The sequence below is a fragment of the Dreissena polymorpha genome, chromosome 7 (assembly GCF_020536995.1).
Source record: "Dreissena polymorpha isolate Duluth1 chromosome 7, UMN_Dpol_1.0, whole genome shotgun sequence".
In the NCBI taxonomy this organism is placed as follows: domain Eukaryota; kingdom Metazoa; phylum Mollusca; class Bivalvia; order Myida; family Dreissenidae; genus Dreissena; species Dreissena polymorpha.
Genome location: NC_068361.1, coordinates 49169668 through 49189659, shown reverse-complemented (window position 1 = coordinate 49189659; position 19992 = coordinate 49169668). Strand labels below are relative to the sequence as shown.

General features: G+C 33.4%; 1 protein-coding gene and 2 long non-coding RNA genes across 7 annotated transcripts in view; 2 read left to right on the top strand and 1 right to left on the bottom strand.

Annotated features, from left to right (window-relative positions):
• LOC127837237 (complement receptor type 2-like) overlaps nt 1–19992 on the top strand; it is a 346639-nt gene that overhangs the window by 34721 nt on the left and 291926 nt on the right. The window lies entirely within an intron of this gene.
• On the bottom strand, nt 1415–14134 carry LOC127837239 (uncharacterized). 5 transcript variants are annotated; one of them, XR_008029187.1, is made up of 5 exons: nt 14094–14134; nt 4896–4998; nt 4342–4431; nt 2784–2862; nt 1415–1793 (listed from the first exon to the last, which is right to left on the bottom strand). It is a non-coding gene; the product is annotated as an uncharacterized LOC127837239 (long non-coding RNA). The 5 variants fall into 5 exon arrangements; XR_008029185.1 differs by having other exon boundaries at nt 4901–4998; XR_008029190.1 differs by having other exon boundaries at nt 14086–14131.
• Nucleotides 5478–8588, top strand: LOC127837242 (uncharacterized). The gene is made up of 4 exons (XR_008029192.1): nt 5478–5623; nt 6331–6386; nt 7036–7099; nt 7659–8588. It is a non-coding gene; the product is annotated as an uncharacterized LOC127837242 (long non-coding RNA).

Genomic DNA, 19992 nt, shown 5'->3' with positions numbered 1-19992 from the left:
CCTGGGTGGAGAGGAGCAGATGTGGGATAAATTTCTTGCTCAAGGAAATTCCAGTGGTCGGGGCGGGATTCGAACCCGGGACCTCTCGATCCCTACGCCAGCGTCCTACCATTAGACTGCTCCCACATGAAATGCACAACAGTTTAATATTTCAGGCACACTTTTAATATAAACTGTATCATTAATTTCAGATTAGTTTAGGTCAATTAGTTGAACGTGTAAAGCATGAACATGATGACAATGTTTGAGTTAGAGAACGCACCTATTAACTTGTATGGCTTGGGAAGGGGCGTTGCTGTGCTTACTGCGACAATTTAAAGAACACATTGAATTAATATAATTGAATTATAACAACGCCGGGTGGTATTATGAATTACATGAGTACATTCTAAAACCAACCAACTAATTGTTTTTATTGTGTGTGTACATGTACTTACAAACATTCCTCACGAATCTTGAGTCGGAAACGTCAAATCGACACTTTTCACGGTGATACGTTTTCTATTGAAACCATTGTATTGCTAGAGGATATATTTCTTTTGTTCGTCGAGTTCAGTCATTCAAAGGTTATTCACAAAGGTAGCGGAAAATAATTGCGAACGGTAAAGTTTCAATGCAGTCGGTAGCTCCGATTTGTCAAGCGTGCAAATCTTAAACGCGCTATATCAGGATAAATAGGTATTAATTAAAAGTGATATTAATGATTGTTAAGTCTAATTGTAATTAAGCTTTGTGTGTATAAAATTACAACTACATTTCATGTGTCAATATGGTGAAACAACTTTTTTAACAGTTGATATATTATTAAATGCGGCATCAAAATGTGTACATTTGAAAATCGCATAACTGATAAAGCAAAAAGGTGTAATATTTGGCATGAAACGTCGTATGGTGGTCCTTTACACAGTTTGCTCAAATCATGCCCTGGGGTCAAAATATTTCCCGTTCTGGTATAACTTATTTTCTGTAGAGATTGTAAATGCTCGCAAAACTCTGTGGCCAGAGCTCAAAAGACTCCGTGGTATGCATCCAAAGAGCAAAATAAGCATTGTCTTCCCAGCAAAGATAGTGGCAGATGGTCGTGTCGTGGCAGACATGTTCCCTGATTGGAGCCAAGTCCTAAATGGCGACAGAATCACGACCAATGTCCACCATTCTCCAAACGGCAACTATAGTCACCAATCACTTAGTTTGAAACCCCACCAATACGAAGTGAACCACAAATCTGTTTATGGCAATGAGACGTCCATTCCACATGCCACGCAGCACAACTATTCTCCAAACAGCAACTATAGTCCAAAATCACTTAGTTCAAAATCCCAACAATTTGAAGGGAACCATAAGCCCGCTTCTGGCGATGAGGTGCCCACTCCACAAGTCACGCAGCACAGTCAAATCCACAATACACAGAGCACTATGAAGGAGCCCCAAATCCAACAGTCCAGCAAATCCACACCAACAAAATAACCTCCTCGTCAAATGGACATACACACATTTCCAGGCGTCCTCAATCTGAATCTCCTGCTCCAGCAAGAAGACGCACACACGCCCCGATAAACCAAAGATCGTCTGCCTCGGGGGAATCCGCTTTCCAGCGCCCATGGACATCAAAGTCAAAGAACACCCAAACAAACACTGATCGATCTGCAGCAGGTGTTAATTCCAGAACTCTCCAAACTGCTCACACAAACACTAATGAAAACGATGTTCATTTGGATCCCCTGAACACGAGCTGTGCAAATCCCTCAAACTCTCACAAATAGGCCCAAGGGGGGAGAGGCGCTCTGCGTAACCTGAAATCAGAAACAAACTTAAAATTATGTTGTCTGAATGTAAGTGGCCTAAAAAAACGTTTAAATTACCCTGAATTTGTTGACTTTGTAAATATGTATGACTTGTTTTGCATTTCAGAAACACATCTTGATGAATATGACATTGTTGATCTTAATGGCTTCCATTTAATATCCAAACACAGGATGCAAAATTATAGAAGAAAATCAGGAGGCATTGGTATATATATAAAAGACAATATTAGCCAATATGTTCACGCTGTCCCAAATAACTCGGAATACATACTCTGGGTTTCTATATCCAAAAGCTTATTCAATTTAGATGAAGATATCTTACTAGGTGCACTGTATTTACCACCAGAAAATTCAAGGTTTTTTAATGAAGAATTGTTTAACGTTTTGGAAAATGAAATCAATGACAAATGCAGTAACTTTAAATATGTTTGCATAGCTGGCGATACAAATGCTCGAACAGGTTCAATGAAGGATTTTACACGCTCTGACCCACACCTTAACAACCTGTTTGATATTGACGAAGAAATTCAACAACAACTTGATAAATGTGTTATCCTGGAAAATCTTTCAATTCCACTCACAAGGGTTTCCCTAGACAAAAAAACAAATATGCATGGGTTCCGAATGCTCGATATCTGTAAAAACTGTAACATTTTTTTCCTCAATGGTAGACTATACACAGATAAAAATTCAGGTGCCCTCACTTTTCGAGATAAGTCTGTCATTGATTATGTCATTGCAACAGCCGATTGCTTCACAAACATTACCTCATTTGAGATTATTGAAACAGATCCCTTATTCTCTGATGGACACAGCGCTCTTACATGGACCTTTAGAATATTGAACAACCAAATGCCAAAACAAGACACTAAATTAGCCTTTCATCATCCTGCCTGGAAACAAGGCATGGAAAACAATTTTAAGCAAAACATAAATATGGCAGACATAAACAATCTAATATCACAACTTAACACCTACCCTCAATCCAAGGAAACAGTTGAATTTATAACCAGCGAACTACAGTCCATTTTTCACAACACAGCACTTCAAACGTTCCCTGAAAAATTTAGAAACAAGCATATAGTAAATAGGCCAAACAACAAACCCTGGTTCGGACCAAAATGTTTTCAAGCAAGACAAAACTACCATAATGCTAAAGACGAATATACAAAAAATAAAAATAATGAGAACAAATTAAGATTAAAAAACGCAAGTAAGCAATACAAAAGAACAATGAATATATTCATTAATAAACATAATGAAAACACTTCTTCCAAACTTAGAGCATTAAATGAAACAAACCCAAAAAATTACTGGAAATTTTTGAACTCATTGAAACCTAAAACCAAACTAAATAAGGCACCCTCCATTGATGAATTCTACGAGCATTTCAAGATCATAAATACAAATACAATTGATGATGACCGTTTCGAAAATGATATACACACCACGAATGACTCAAATATGTACCTAAACGCGCCACTCACTGAACATGAAATAATTAAATGCATAAATAACCTAAAAAACTCTAAAGCCTCAAGCCCTTCAGATAACATTCTTAATGAATATATTAAATCAACCAAAGAAATCCTACTACCCCTTTATTGCAAACTGTTTAACTGTATTATTGATACTGGAATTATTCCCCAAACATGGCTTGAAGGTACTATCATCCCAATTTTCAAAAACAAAGGTGACTCTAAAGATCCCGATAACTATCGACCAATAACAATATTAAGCTGTCTTGGAAAACTGTTCACCTCTGTACTAAATCAAAGATTAACTCAATTCTTGGAAAACAACAATCTTCTAGATGAAAACCAAGCAGGATTCAGAAAAGGTTATTCTTGCAGCGACCATATTTTTACACTACACTCTTTAATAGAAATACTAAAAAAACGGAAACAAAAACTCTATTGTGCATTTATTGATTTCTCGCAGGCGTTCGATAAGGTATGGAGAGTAGGCCTCTTGCACAAGCTTCTAAAAACCTCAATAAACGGTAAATTTTTTAACATCATTTTTAGCATGTATAGTAATATTAAATCCTGTATCTCACACAATGGCACTGTCTCTCCTACATTTATTTCAGAAATTGGAGTCAGACAAGGAGAAAACCTTTCCCCACTTCTGTTTTCTTTGTTCCTGAATGATATGCAATCATCTTTAAATCTGAATGGTTCTGTCGGTGTAGAGTTAAACGACCCCTTAGACCTAACATTGTGGCTTAAACTCCTTATTTTACTCTATGCTAATGACACTATATTACTTTCCGATTGCCAAAATGACTTCCAGAATAGCCTTAACACTTTCCATGAATATTGCAACAACTGGCACCTTAATATTAATTATAACAAAACTAAAATAATAATATTCGGAGCAAGACAATTACAAAACTTCAATTTTTACATTGGTAATACACCTATTGAGATAACAGACAACTATCATTATCTTGGTCTCACTTTCTCAAGCAATGGATCATTTCTTAAAGCACGCAAACATATAGCAGAACAAGCAACCAAAGCCATGCACTTACTTTTCACAAGGGCAAACAATGCCAGCCTCCCAATCGACCTCATTATAAAGCTCTTTGACCACACTGTGCTCCCTATTCTGACCTACGGATCTGAAATATTTGGATACGAAAACATTGATATACTTGAAAGAATCCACAATAAATTTTTAAGAAAAATCACATATGCTAAAACTTCAACACCTATATCTTTCTTACACGGAGAGCTTGGAAGGTACCCAATATCAATTACAATTCAAGCAAAAATGATATCTTTCTGGACTAGAATACTTAACGGGAAACAAAATAAGTTTGCAGCGCAGATATATAACTATATGATGATTCTCCCTGACAATAACTTCAAATGGATAAATAAAATAAAAGAAATTCTCAATGCAACAGGTTTTATAGACTTATGGCACAACCAACACCAATTGAATACTACTATAAAAACAAATAAAATCATTAAAAACAAATTAATAGAGCAATATAAAGCTACATGGCAAAACAGTCTCACTACCTCAAACAAAACCAGAACATATAGAATATTCAAAGAGAACCTTGAACTGGAAAAATACCTTACACTTTTGCCTCAGCGTGAGCGAAGTAGCCTGTTCAAAATCAGAACAGCTAACCATAACCTCCCAGTCGAAACAGGTAGATACGATGGCACCCCATATGCTGAAAGAAAATGCACAAAATGTACAAATGACCAGGTTGGAAGTGAAGAACACTACATTTTATTTTGTCCCTACCTTCAAACACAAAGAGAACAGTATTTAAGTGTATTCAACACACCAACTTCAAACCTTACTCTTAAAACAGTTCTATCAACAACTTCAACAACACAACTTAAAGAAGTGTGCAAATTCTTAAACATAATCCTTCAAAGTTTTAAACAACAGTAATGTCACACCACTCCACTACCATTTCATCCCATTACTATCATATACTCAAACCCGGTTGAGTCGCGGGTCGTTTTGACTCGCGGTATTTTATTAGTGCCCTCTGGATTGTGTTTGTAATTGTCCAGTCAATCTGTAATTGTACCCACAACTAATTGCAACAGAAATAATTTTTCGATAATATTGTAGATAAATATCACCTCTTCAACATATCAAAAGTCTAGCAAAGTCTAGCCAGGGCAAACTACCGAAAAATGACTTTTAATATGACAGATTTTCATGGCCCTAAATCACCACCGTAGAAGATAAAATGATCAGATGCACGGAATACAAGCGTTCGCGCGATATGATGTGATCGTCTGCTTTTGATGAAAGATCCTAGATTTAAGTCATTTTTGGAGGTAAGTTAAGATGTCTTTGTTGAATATTATTCTTTTCATCTTGGAAATTAATGGTTTTCTCCTAACAAATGCGTCAGTCATAGAAGGTTGCCTACGTAATAGACTACGTACCACTTTGTAATTAGTTTTCGTGGATGATGCAGGGACTTAAAGTTTTCTTCAAAATATGCAATAAAGTCAGCAGCAAACACACATTTTACACAAATATACATATGTATGCATCTAAGGAATGCTTGAAACACACAAACAAATATGAAAAATAAGAGAAAAGATCGAGATTTTAATATTTTTTTAAACTACGGAAGGCCATTTGTACCTTAACGTTTTTGTTTTCGCCATTTGTACCATGACGTTTTCGTATTACTTCTTTTTCCCTTTAAACTTCTTAAGATATTCTACTGATTGAAACTGTTGAGAATGTTCTTACCTAATGTTAAAAAAGCTTTCAATTTTCCACATATTTGAATCATTTTAATGATTTCATGATTAATAATTATCATATATAAAATAGAAATAATAAGTTATGGTCTTAAATTTACAATTCTAAACTATAAAAAATATAATCCGAAATATTGAGTTAAGCTATAAATCTTTCATTCAGTATTATTACAACAGAAAATCAAAAGCTGTTAATAATAAATAAGTTGTTCTCTTACACACATATCAAACTGTTATTTTCTTGAATACATGTGTTTGATTTATTACAGATGTTAGATCAACAATCAACAATGTCAAAGGTGTGGGTTTAGAATTTTGAAAAAAGGTATAAATATATATTTATTTAAAAGTGTTTTTATTAATGATTCATATGCCATGACAAAATGCTACAAGATAATGTAAATTTATATAAACAAAAGATAGTGTGTTAAAAAAAAATCTGCCAATAAGTACAGCTTTGATCAAACTTAAGTTTAATTTTTCCATTTCTGTTTCCTCTATTTTCTCAATATATGTAAAGTAATATTACTACTTAAAATCAACGAAAATTTCATACAATATTTCGCTAAATAAATTTAACCAATTAAACGTCAGTGCTCCTTATGGCAATTGCCGATAATTCAACGCCAGATTTGGTCTGGTAAAATAGATGTTTGTAGATACAAAATGCTCGTTGTTTTTTCCATTTTAAATTCAACGATATCTATTCATACGACACATGAACACTAACATGGTGTTCGTGTGTATTATGAATATATATTAAAATGGAGTTTATTGTGTCACAAATAAAAAAAAACGAGTATCTTGTATCTACAAAACTCTATGTTATCATACCACATCTTGCGTTGAAATCGTGGCTATTGCTATAAGGAACACAGATTGTTTAGGTGTTAATTTTATTTCAAGAAAGACTTTACGAAATTTTGGTTGATTTTGAGCGTTATAGAGACTTTAATTTGTTTCATCTATTACAGATGCTAACATGGAACTGCCAAACAATCTGATCAGCACCAAACCTGCTGTAGCTGCATCGGAAAGGTAATAGCCATTTATTCTACATGCAACGCTAGTAAATACTCAACATTTACAGCTTGCAGTTGAAGGCAAAATTAAATAATTCATTTTTCAAAAGCATCAATGACAAACATATTAATAAATTAACCCCACAGTACAGTCAAACTATTAATGAGTGCAAAACAAAATTTACTACAGGATTCATACTGGAACTGTGAACATTTGTACATAGTACAAAAATAACATTGCGTGAATATCAACTATTGTTATTTCTGAAAAAAAATAAACACAATATTGCGTGAATATCGATAATTGTTGTTTCTTAAAAATAGCTTTTTTATAAACATAAAGTTCAACAATGCATTTACTTGCATTCTGAAATACACAATATGTATGAAAATATAAACCCTTCATTCAACTAAACGCTTTTGAATGCATCTGCAGCAGACGGCTTTAAAATCCATTGTGTCAAATCAAGAAATTGCTTGTTATGAGCAAATGCTCCTTTTGTCACAATTGGGAATGTCACAAAAGATTGTTCTGCCTAATGGTTGAAACAGCATGTATTCATATATTCTTTCAGCAATACCTGCCTGATATGATGTCAATCACTTGCAGATGACCAAGATCATGTTAAGTTACGCCAGAAGGGAGTGATAGCATAAATGCTGCCAACAAAGTTCTCTTGGACAAGATTACTTCCCTACCCGGACAGACCGTTCATATGTACATTGTCGGAAAGATTATTGTAACCCAATTCGAATCAAGCTATCCTTAAATAAAAAGCCAACACAGACTGTGTTATCTCCACCATTACGATCTAACACTGAACGATTTAACTTCAGTACAAATTGTCTATTTTGTGCTCAACGTGCCAAATTTGTTGGAAGAAAACGAGGCTATAATGTATACCCTGTTAGAACAGTTGAATTTAAAAAGAACATAGAACAAATATGTATCGATAGGGATGACAAATAGGGTTTAGATATTAAAAGCAGATTGGAAACAATACATGACTTAGCGGCTGCTGTTGCTATATACCATCCGTCATGCAGCGTAAATTTTAGGACAGGTACAAATATACCACAGTCAGGCAATGAAAAAGGAAAGAAGTGTGGAAGACCAGTGAACATGGCACAGGAATTTGCTTTCCAGGAAATAGCAAAGTTCCTGATTGAAAATGATGACGAACAAATAACACTAAAAGACCTTGTTGACAAAAAAGTAGAACTATGTGGAGAACTCTCCTATACATCAACTCATATGAAGAAGAGATTACTAGAGCATTTTGGGTCCTCTATTGTCATCACAGAATTAAATGGAAAGCAGAATGTAATCACATTTAGAAACACTGCATCATCAATTCTTCATTCATTTTACCAAAAGTCTAGTAGCGATTCTGATGCTTATAAAATTGAAATAATAAAAACAGCAGCACAACTATTGCTAACTGATATGAAGGATATTAAAGCAACAAAATTGTCTTACCCTGACTCTGCTGATCTTATGTCTACACAGGAAAATATTGACTACGCGCTGTCTCATATTTCAATCCCTTCACTACGTACAAGGTGCTGTCTCAATCGGTATACTTACCCTGCGCAACACACGCTAGCTTATGTTTATACACAAACTTACTTTAATACTATGTGTCATCACGTGAAACACATATGCTCCAATTACGTTTATTATTGTTGTGGCAACAAAATAAATAATTATTGAAATAGACACACACCGTCCGATTTCAGGTTAAAGAAGTTTATATACATTTTCACTACATACCAACTTACTGAATATTAACTTTTTGACACGCCTACAACTTGAATATAATTACTATTCTGTCAACGAACATCATGCAAATCAGACTTTTAGAAAAATTTCGGTTCGGACATTGCACTGTAATCCACGTATAACCTGTTCATGTGTGTTTGTCCAGTCAATCTGTAATTGTACCCACAACTAATTGCAACAGAAATAATTTTTCGATAATATTGTAGATAAATATCACCTCTTCAACATATCAAAAGTCTAGCAAAGTCTAGCCAGGGCAAACTACCGAAAAATGACTTTTAATATGACAGATTTTCATGGCCCTAAATCACCACCGTAGAAGATAAAATGATCAGATGCACGGAATACAAGCGTTCGCGCGATATGATGTGATCGTCTGCTTTTGATGAAAGATCCTAGATTTAAGTCATTTTTGGAGGTAAGTTAAGATGTCTTTGTTGAATATTATTCTTTTCATCTTGGAAATTAATGGTTTTCTCCTAACAAATGCGTCAGTCATAGAAGGTTGCCTACGTAATAGACTACGTACCACTTTGTAATTAGTTTTCGTGGATGATGCAGGGACTTAAAGTTTTCTTCAAAATATGCAATAAAGTCAGCAGCAAACACACATTTTACACAAATATACATATGTATGCATCTAAGGAATGCTTGAAACACACAAACAAATATGAAAAATAAGAGAAAAGATCGAGATTTTAATATTTTTTTAAACTACGGAAGGCCATTTGTACCTTAACGTTTTTGTTTTCGCCATTTGTACCATGACGTTTTCGTATTACTTCTTTTTCCCTTTAAACTTCTTAAGATATTCTACTGATTGAAACTGTTGAGAATGTTCTTACCTAATGTTAAAAAAGCTTTCAATTTTCCACATATTTGAATCATTTTAATGATTTCATGATTAATAATTATCATATATAAAATAGAAATAATAAGTTATGGTCTTAAATTTACAATTCTAAACTATAAAAAATATAATCCGAAATATTGAGTTAAGCTATAAATCTTTCATTCAGTATTATTACAACAGAAAATCAAAAGCTGTTAATAATAAATAAGTTGTTCTCTTACACACATATCAAACTGTTATTTTCTTGAATACATGTGTTTGATTTATTACAGATGTTAGATCAACAATCAACAATGTCAAAGGTGTGGGTTTAGAATTTTGAAAAAAGGTATAAATATATATTTATTTAAAAGTGTTTTTATTAATGATTCATATGCCATGACAAAATGCTACAAGATAATGTAAATTTATATAAACAAAAGATAGTGTGTTAAAAAAAAATCTGCCAATAAGTACAGCTTTGATCAAACTTAAGTTTAATTTTTCCATTTCTGTTTCCTCTATTTTCTCAATATATGTAAAGTAATATTACTACTTAAAATCAACGAAAATTTCATACAATATTTCGCTAAATAAATTTAACCAATTAAACGTCAGTGCTCCTTATGGCAATTGCCGATAATTCAACGCCAGATTTGGTCTGGTAAAATAGATGTTTGTAGATACAAAATGCTCGTTGTTTTTTCCATTTTAAATTCAACGATATCTATTCATACGACACATGAACACTAACATGGTGTTCGTGTGTATTATGAATATATATTAAAATGGAGTTTATTGTGTCACAAATAAAAAAAAACGAGTATCTTGTATCTACAAAACTCTATGTTATCATACCACATCTTGCGTTGAAATCGTGGCTATTGCTATAAGGAACACAGATTGTTTAGGTGTTAATTTTATTTCAAGAAAGACTTTACGAAATTTTGGTTGATTTTGAGCGTTATAGAGACTTTAATTTGTTTCATCTATTACAGATGCTAACATGGAACTGCCAAACAATCTGATCAGCACCAAACCTGCTGTAGCTGCATCGGAAAGGTAATAGCCATTTATTCTACATGCAACGCTAGTAAATACTCAACATTTACAGCTTGCAGTTGAAGGCAAAATTAAATAATTCATTTTTCAAAAGCATCAATGACAAACATATTAATAAATTAACCCCACAGTACAGTCAAACTATTAATGAGTGCAAAACAAAATTTACTACAGGATTCATACTGGAACTGTGAACATTTGTACATAGTACAAAAATAACATTGCGTGAATATCAACTATTGTTATTTCTGAAAAAAAATAAACACAATATTGCGTGAATATCGATAATTGTTGTTTCTTAAAAATAGCTTTTTTATAAACATAAAGTTCAACAATGCATTTACTTGCATTCTGAAATACACAATATGTATGAAAATATAAACCCTTCATTCAACTAAACGCTTTTGAATGCATCTGCAGCAGACGGCTTTAAAATCCATTGTGTCAAATCAAGAAATTGCTTGTTATGAGCAAATGCTCCTTTTGTCACAATTGGGAATGTCACAAAAGATTGTTCTGCCTAATGGTTGAAACAGCATGTATTCATATATTCTTTCAGCAATACCTGCCTGATATGATGTCAATCACTTGCAGATGACCAAGATCATGTTAAGTTAAGCCAGAAGGGAGTGATAGCATAAATGCTGCCAACAAAGTTCTCTTGGACAAGATTACTTCCCTACCCGGACAGACCGTTCATATGTACATTGTCGGAAAGATTATTGTAACCCAATTCGAATCAAGCTATCCTTAAATAAAAAGCCAACACAGACTGTGTTATCTCCACCATTACGATCTAACACTGAACGATTTAACTTCAGTACAAATTGTCTATTTTGTGCTCAACGTGCCAAATTTGTTGGAAGAAAACGAGGCTATAATGTATACCCTGTTAGAACAGTTGAATTTAAAAAGAACATAGAACAAATATGTATCGATAGGGATGACAAATAGGGTTTAGATATTAAAAGCAGATTGGAAACAATACATGACTTAGCGGCTGCTGTTGCTATATACCATCCGTCATGCAGCGTAAATTTTAGGACAGGTACAAATATACCACAGTCAGGCAATGAAAAAGGAAAGAAGTGTGGAAGACCAGTGAACATGGCACAGGAATTTGCTTTCCAGGAAATAGCAAAGTTCCTGATTGAAAATGATGACGAACAAATAACACTAAAAGACCTTGTTGACAAAAAAGTAGAACTATGTGGAGAACTCTCCTATACATCAACTCATATGAAGAAGAGATTACTAGAGCATTTTGGGTCCTCTATTGTCATCACAGAATTAAATGGAAAGCAGAATGTAATCACATTTAGAAACACTGCATCATCAATTCTTCATTCATTTTACCAAAAGTCTAGTAGCGATTCTGATGCTTATAAAATTGAAATAATAAAAACAGCAGCACAACTATTGCTAACTGATATGAAGGATATTAAAGCAACAAAATTGTCTTACCCTGACTCTGCTGATCTTATGTCTACACAGGAAAATATTGAATACATTCCGGGTAGTCTAAAAACAATTCTTAGAGAAATTTTCAGCGATAAAAAAGCAGATGTTAAGATTGCCTCTATTGGACAGGCCATTTTCCAAGCAGTAAGACCAAAGGTGTTGATTCCTCCTCTACAGATTGGCTTAGCAGTACAAATGAAAGAAGAGGTTAAGCTTATAGATATGATATAAGCTCCACATGGAGAAGAAAAATCATTATATGTGCATGCAGTTTTGAGCAGTTTTGAGACGTACAGGTTATCTTTGTATTATACTAGAATGTAAAATATGGTATAATAGAAGTGTTTTGATTTTAAGTGTTAACATTATAATACTTAAGTTATGCGTTATTTTAAGCTAATGACAATGCAACCAATCTTAGTTTAATTTTATTTCAACATGCCGTAATATATTGGCATGATTTAATAGTAACATGTATTTAATGGGTGGGTGGGGTAAGTTTACCCCTATAAATGCACTATTTACATGAGAAAATATGCTAAGAAACTTCATGATACACTTAGAAAATAGAAAAATAATACTGTTTTCATAACTGATGTATTACTGAATACTGTTTTTGTCGGGTGGTTGGCCCGAAATGTGTTATTTGAATAGAAAATGGAAAATATACTTTATTTAAAAAAGCGTCCGCGAGGGACATAAATAAAATGAAGTTTTAACAGGTTTGCCCTGGAAATATTTCGCTAGACTTTTTTTCTGTCATCTGTTATACGCCATAGATGATTTTACACGTGAAACCGTTTCTGTTGCAATTAGTTGATGGTTAGGTGCTTTTTTTTCATAGGATGACTGGACTATAAACAAACCTGCGTGACCTACCTTTGAAATCTGACAGAAAACATCTTTTGCTGCCAGTATGAATAGATTTTTGGTAAGTAACTACCCAAAAACGATTTAAAACATCATTTTAAACCAAATTTATGTAAAAATCCATGTTAAAATGAAATTTCCCTTTCAACTTTTTCACTTTTTAAGTTCGTCTGCTTGCGGTTGCTTAGGTCAGACACTACCAATATATTATTCTCTTTGTGAAGGGGTTACACACCACCGATTTTTTAAAATTATTTTGATAGGTCAGGCTCTTAAGCAGAAGAATGAATGAACAAGAACAGTTATTTGAATATTGAGAATTAAAATTAGACACTGCTTGAATATACCTGTGATATTTATTTTATTTGATGTCTTAAATTCCATATGTTCTAATTGTTATATACGTTATTGATTGTTACTTTGAATGGTATGTCAGATCTTTATGTTTATTCATGTTAAATTTTATATAAGTGTCGTTTAACCTATTTACCGCGAGTCAACCGGGAGGGAAAATAAACAAAAATGGCGGACAGTGGTGTTGTTTTTGTTGATGCCGCAGTTAAAATTGAAGGATTTTCGTCATAAAAAGGCTATTTTCCAATGAAGTTAAGTCAGATATGTTTGTCTTATAAATTTTTTATCTGATATTTGAAGATGGTTTCTAGACGCAAATGAATATTTATTAAGTACCGCGACTCACCCGGGTTGCAGGCTACATGTATTCTTGTCGCATTATATGTCCAACCCAATGCCTCCTGATCTTCCCAAGTTGACAAATGACAACCATTAACAATGTATTATATGTTTATTGTTGTTCCGTATTGCTTTTCCAGTAACGGATTCTTTATCGTTTATTTATTTCATTGTTTTATCTTTATGTCAACTTCAAGGGAGATAATTTCTTTATCTGCTTAACAAAGACAGTTAAATAGTAGACTATTAAATGATACCGTACACCAATTTACTTACTAAGCTTAGTTAATAAATAAATTACCTGCTTACCTGGCGCTTTAACGGTACGTTCCATCCTTTAGCTTAATAGACCAATTCATTGTTATTGTTTTGATTCCGAATTTTCGCGCATGCGCGATGCGCTGGTAGGCAAAAGCACTGGGTACAGTTACGATAAACACTATGTCATATAGATAACGGCACGTGTTTAGTCAATATATCAAAAACATTAACAACAACATCATAACACCTAAATACTATTAAAGATATTGCATTTTTAATGTCAATATTGTTTAATTAATACATGTATTCTTATCTATAAAAAATATATACTCGTTAGTCATTAGCATCAAGGTAAAGCTAGGTGGTCTGAAGACTAAACACCGACAATTTCACAAAACAAAGCTATGCATTAGCCGTTGTATTTCTTGCAGGAGGACTTCAAAAATTACAAAAAATAATAAAGCATCCCATTATATAATTATAATTATCAATTGTATGAGTATGAAAGTGTGATACAAAAAAATGAGTGAAAGAAAAGGGGTGCATTAAAATCTGACATACCGGTACAACAAAGCCCTATTAAAAGCGAAGTGCATGACAGTATTTAAATGTTATGATCATTTTCTTTTAAATTGGATGATTTGTTTTTAAGGTGAATAACACTATAGATAAATCGTAATATACAACTGAAAAACACAACTTCACATGATGCAAATTAACCTGTGAATTCATGTATATTGAAATTCCTTTACACGTGTATATGAGTGACAAATATCTTACATTTTATAATATATATATACATTGTTTTTTTATTTTTCGTAAATATTATTTACCCCGGTAGTCATACGTAATTTCTTGTTTTCATGATGTCGTTTGTGCATGGCCGTAACATTCAATCTTCAAACGGAATGACGTAGTTTTCATTAACCGGTACCCGCTAAATACGTTTAATGATTATATGTACATTTACCCTTTATTAAATACGTTTTGTTATAAATTACCGGCAAACAGGCTAGTATCTTCAAAGCGTACATTTTCTGTTGATATATACTGGACAAATTATTATATTTTTTTACGATATGTAGCATATCTAATTGAACAGTTGAACTTTGGCGGTATATTACTCAACCCCAAATAACCGCTCAATACTACTAGTAAGAGAAGACATGGTGGTACCATCAATTGTGTTTAATGACCAGACTTTCATATACCACCTGTGGTCAGGGACCTATTGTTTGTATAGGTCCCTGCTGTAGTTTATGACACTTTGCTGTTAGTTAAGTAGGGACAATATCTGATCAAAACGAGATAATCGGCTTGTGCAGAACAAAGGGGGCAATTAAACACCGGAATACAAAGGCTAACACGATTTAAAGATTGATGCAAACAATCAAATCAAACCAATTAAATTAAATTAATTTAATGTGTCAAAGTGTTAGTTTTCCTAGACAGACAGACAATACTTTTTGTAGTAATTTCCTTTTTACTCCCATCGTCAACATAATATGTTTTGTATATAACAATAAAAATACATATATGTTGCTTTAAGGTAGGTGAAACTATGCCACAAAGTATATTTACATTTTTTTTTAGGGTAGGTGTACCCATTGAGCATAAAAAGCGCACAACGAATATACAATATATGTAATTAATTTTGTAAAGTCGCGATTAATTCCTTTTGTTAAATTATATTATTAAAAGGACACAAGAAAATCTATTTATGGTGTTGTTTTTTTCCCGTTTGCCTGTTTGCATTTAAAAATAAAATATTTTGCCAATAATACTACCGAGTTTATAATGTGTGCATTGATGTAATCAGCTATGGTCAGATTACAGAATGATATAATTGTAAAATTTAGTTCGATGTTTTGGAAGACTTTTTTTAGTTGACTTGCAAAATGTACCTCGTCAACATCACAGTCATGTGGTTGATATTGATACGCGCCAGAAAACATATTTCAACAAACACGAGTATGAATAAATCAACTGTATATTGGGGTACATAAGATGAACAATGGGTAAATTACGTTATACGATTTAACAAATTTGATCTGATACTCAAAGATTCCTTAACACATAAACAAAGTGTTATTAGTTCAGACCCTGTTCTTTAGTTGCAGCAATTGTACATACTTAATAACAGATGGATTATGGATTATCATAGTGGTAGGTTAATATATGCTGTGTGCATGGAATCGATCTATTTATTGTTTGTTTTTATTCTTATTTGTTTGAGTACAGAACAACAACTTTTGGGATGTTTAAATCTAAAAATGATCGTATACATATCAAAATATATTAAATAATGTATTTAATATAGATGTAGAGCGTGACAATAAATATCGTGCTCGATATCTCCCCTTTGATCGTGTCTTTCTTTTGCCTACCAGAGTAGCACGGATAAAGACACGCAGGTGCGCGTGACGTCACGCGTGAATTGGTCTATTTTATCCGATAATTGCTGTCACGAGTTCGTCTTCAGGTGTTCTTTTTTTGCACTCGTTACTCTAAAGCGCGAACGAACAAATCAATTATTCCCGGAACGGGCTATACGCTACTATACTGCCTTTCTATGCTTATGTTTTTGCGGCTGTATTTAAGTTATCCTTTTTTTCTTAGAATCAAACTGTATGTTTGCCAACATCGGATAAAAATGTACATAATAAAAATAGCTAATGTAAATAAAATGAAAGCTATCCATAAATGTCGGTGTTAATTGCTATTCACAGCAAATGTTATTTTGCTAATATGCCTCCCGACAATATACAGTATAAAATCTGTGTTGTATTGCATTGCTCTGTGTATGTAAATTGTTTATTATGTATAGTGTACATATTATTCAAATATCGCAACTGTGGACTTTTCTCTCTCTCTCTCGAAAAATAAACTCAGGTTACACCTGACTACGACTACTAGTGATTGACATTGAATTAAATCTACTTATAAAGCCCAATACCTAAAAAAGACTTCCCATTTTCTGTTTTCATCATTGTCTGCCGGATTCGTCATCTCGATATATAACTATTGTATATATACATGTAAAGACATATCCACTCCCCCCCCTCCCAACAAACTAGTTAAAATTGATTGTGTTTGAACACTCCACTTAATAGTTTCCCTTTGTATTGTGTATTATAGTCTTGTATTATATGTTTACATTATGCATGCTATAGCTGATCAACTTGAACCGGATAATATTGTTAAAACCTGTTTTTGTCATGTTGCCCTTATTGTATACCTTGTATACTTGAGTGAAAATAAAGAGTTGTTCTGTTCTGTTCTGTTCTGTTTGTGTATTGTATAAGTTGGCCTACCGGCGTTCGACGTCGTATGTCGTGCACTGTCCGTACATTCGAAAACCTCATAACGGATAAAGCCAAGAAGTGCTATATTCGGCATGTAACGTTGTATGGTGGCCCTTTACCCAGTGTAATATTCGGCATGTAACGTTGTATGGAGGTCCTTTACCCAGTGTAATGTTCGGAATGTAACGTCGTATGTTGGTCCTTTACCCAATGTAATATTCGGCATGTAACGTCGTATGGTGGTCTTTTACCCAGTGTAATATTCGGCATGTAACGTCGTATGGTGGCCCTTTACCCAGTGTAATATTCGGCATGTAATGTCGTATGAAGGTCCTTTAACCAGTTTAATAATCGGCATGTTACGTCGTATGGTGGTCCTTTACCCAGTTTAATGAAATCATGCAACTGGGCTCAAAATATTTCCCATACTGGTATTACTTATTTTCTGCGAGTGTATGAAGTGAAACATTTCGTAATCGTCTCCGCTGAAACCGCAAACCCCTGAGGTTGGGTGCTTGAAATTAAACCTCGTATAGAAAGCCTTAGTAATATATTTGTCAAATAATGCCCCTGGCGTCAAAAGTAGCCCAACTCTAATTTTCCCGCGAAGTATGTTGGTGTTTGTTATGTAACATTAAATTATTGTTTAAATATATAGTGACAACTTGCGAAATGTTCTCCAAACAAACACTAAAGCCTAAAGGCTAGACATTTGGTATTAGGCAACATGAATTGGTCCTGTATACCTTTGTTCAAATAATGCACCTGAAATCAAAACTGGCCACACACCAGGTGTCAGATGATATATTTAGACTTTGTTTAATAGAATAAAGACTGTTAAAGTATTATCTTATAGAGCCACATCGATATTAAAATATTCTCCTCTTAAACTACAAGGCCCTGAGGTTTGAAATTGTTACGTCATTTAGTGGTCTTCTCACAAATTTATTGAAATCTTGACCTAGCGTCGGGACCCCCCATTTCCAGATATTATCTTTTAATTAAATCTGAATTGATTTAAACACCAATAAGGTATATACAACGTGATGTGAAATAAAGAACTCGAAACATATCGTGCTTCCTTTTTAATGAAAATCTTACGCTAAATGTAACTTGTGTTAGTTCACATCAACATTTACCCTGGCAGTATGTAAAAAAATGTTTATAACAAATGTCTGAAACCAAAAACTAATATGACATGTATAACGTGGATTCTTTAAGAAGCTGTACAATTGCTGAGAACTGAAATGTTTGTAATGTATATACCGAGCTCACCGTGAAATTGTAATTGGTCGATTCACGTATTTGCTCCGATTCTTTTGTATTTGCTGCGTCTTTTACTGTATTAGCCGCAATTTTCCCAAAACAGAATTGCTTTTGTTATATGCAAAACTAGTATTGGGTAAAAAAAGACACAGATATTGAATGTCTGTATTTGATTACAAACCACACGTGTTTATGATTTCAAACATCTTAACTTTCGGGCATCCATTTCTTCTTTATACGTTTGCCGAAAATTTACTTGTTATATGGTTTAATACGATAGAAAATGCGCACATACACTAACACATCAAACATTTAACAACTATAAATAAACAACAACTATGTTTCTAATCAAACACTAATTGATCAATATCCTCAAGTGTTATAAAGCATATAACTACAAACATGTTCTTTTCTTTCAAAGTGGCGTCTTGATGCAATGGTCATTATATAAATAGCCAATGCCTTTATTTTAGAGACAATGTAACACCAGACTTATTCAAAGTTTGAAGTGTCGATCCTAATGTTACGTGACTTGTAAAATGTAATGGCATTTTTGACAAATGCTATTATTTTACTAAACATTTCAAAACAATGAGAGATCTGTAGATAGCGACTCGATCCGTTGATCAAAGACGCCTATTCTTGAATTCAACCGATTGTAACCGTATCAGACACACTCGGGTTTCGTAATATATACTTGTTTTCATAATAAGAATATCACATATCAAATTGCTATTGTAAACCTGAAGAACATAATAACTACACAGTGATAAACGCTGCTATTGGCGTCGATGCGTCGTTTGACAAAACAAACACCGGTATACATTTTAAAAATTTGAAAAGAATTAAGATTTAGTGCTGATTGGAAATAAAATTCGCACAAATAAGGATGTTATTATTATAAAAGAGATAACATCATGTATGTCGGGGCGTTTGAAGAAAACTTATGTTTCAACGAAGAGCTATTGAAAAGGCATTTGTGGAAACGTTTTAAAGACTCATTTCAAAATCAACTGATACATACAATACCTATAAATATAACTATAAATATTCCCTTGGAAACATTTTGTCGATCGAAGTTCCACAGTAATACTGCGACTAAGATTAAGTAATGCAACATCTGTTAACCTAACTTGATATAAACGGCGGCACACATTATTTTTCTTTTATCAGAAAAGTGAGGATTAACCTTGATCGGATTAACTACATAGTTTAAAAGCTGTAAGTATTTAGTAAAAAATGAGTTGTAATTCGTCGATTTCTTTACCATATTTATTTAATTACTTTGTATTTTTTTATTGCACGAATGACTTTTTATATGGGTTTGTGTTGTAATGAACGCTTGAATCATTTAAACTGGGGAAGTCGCTACCAGC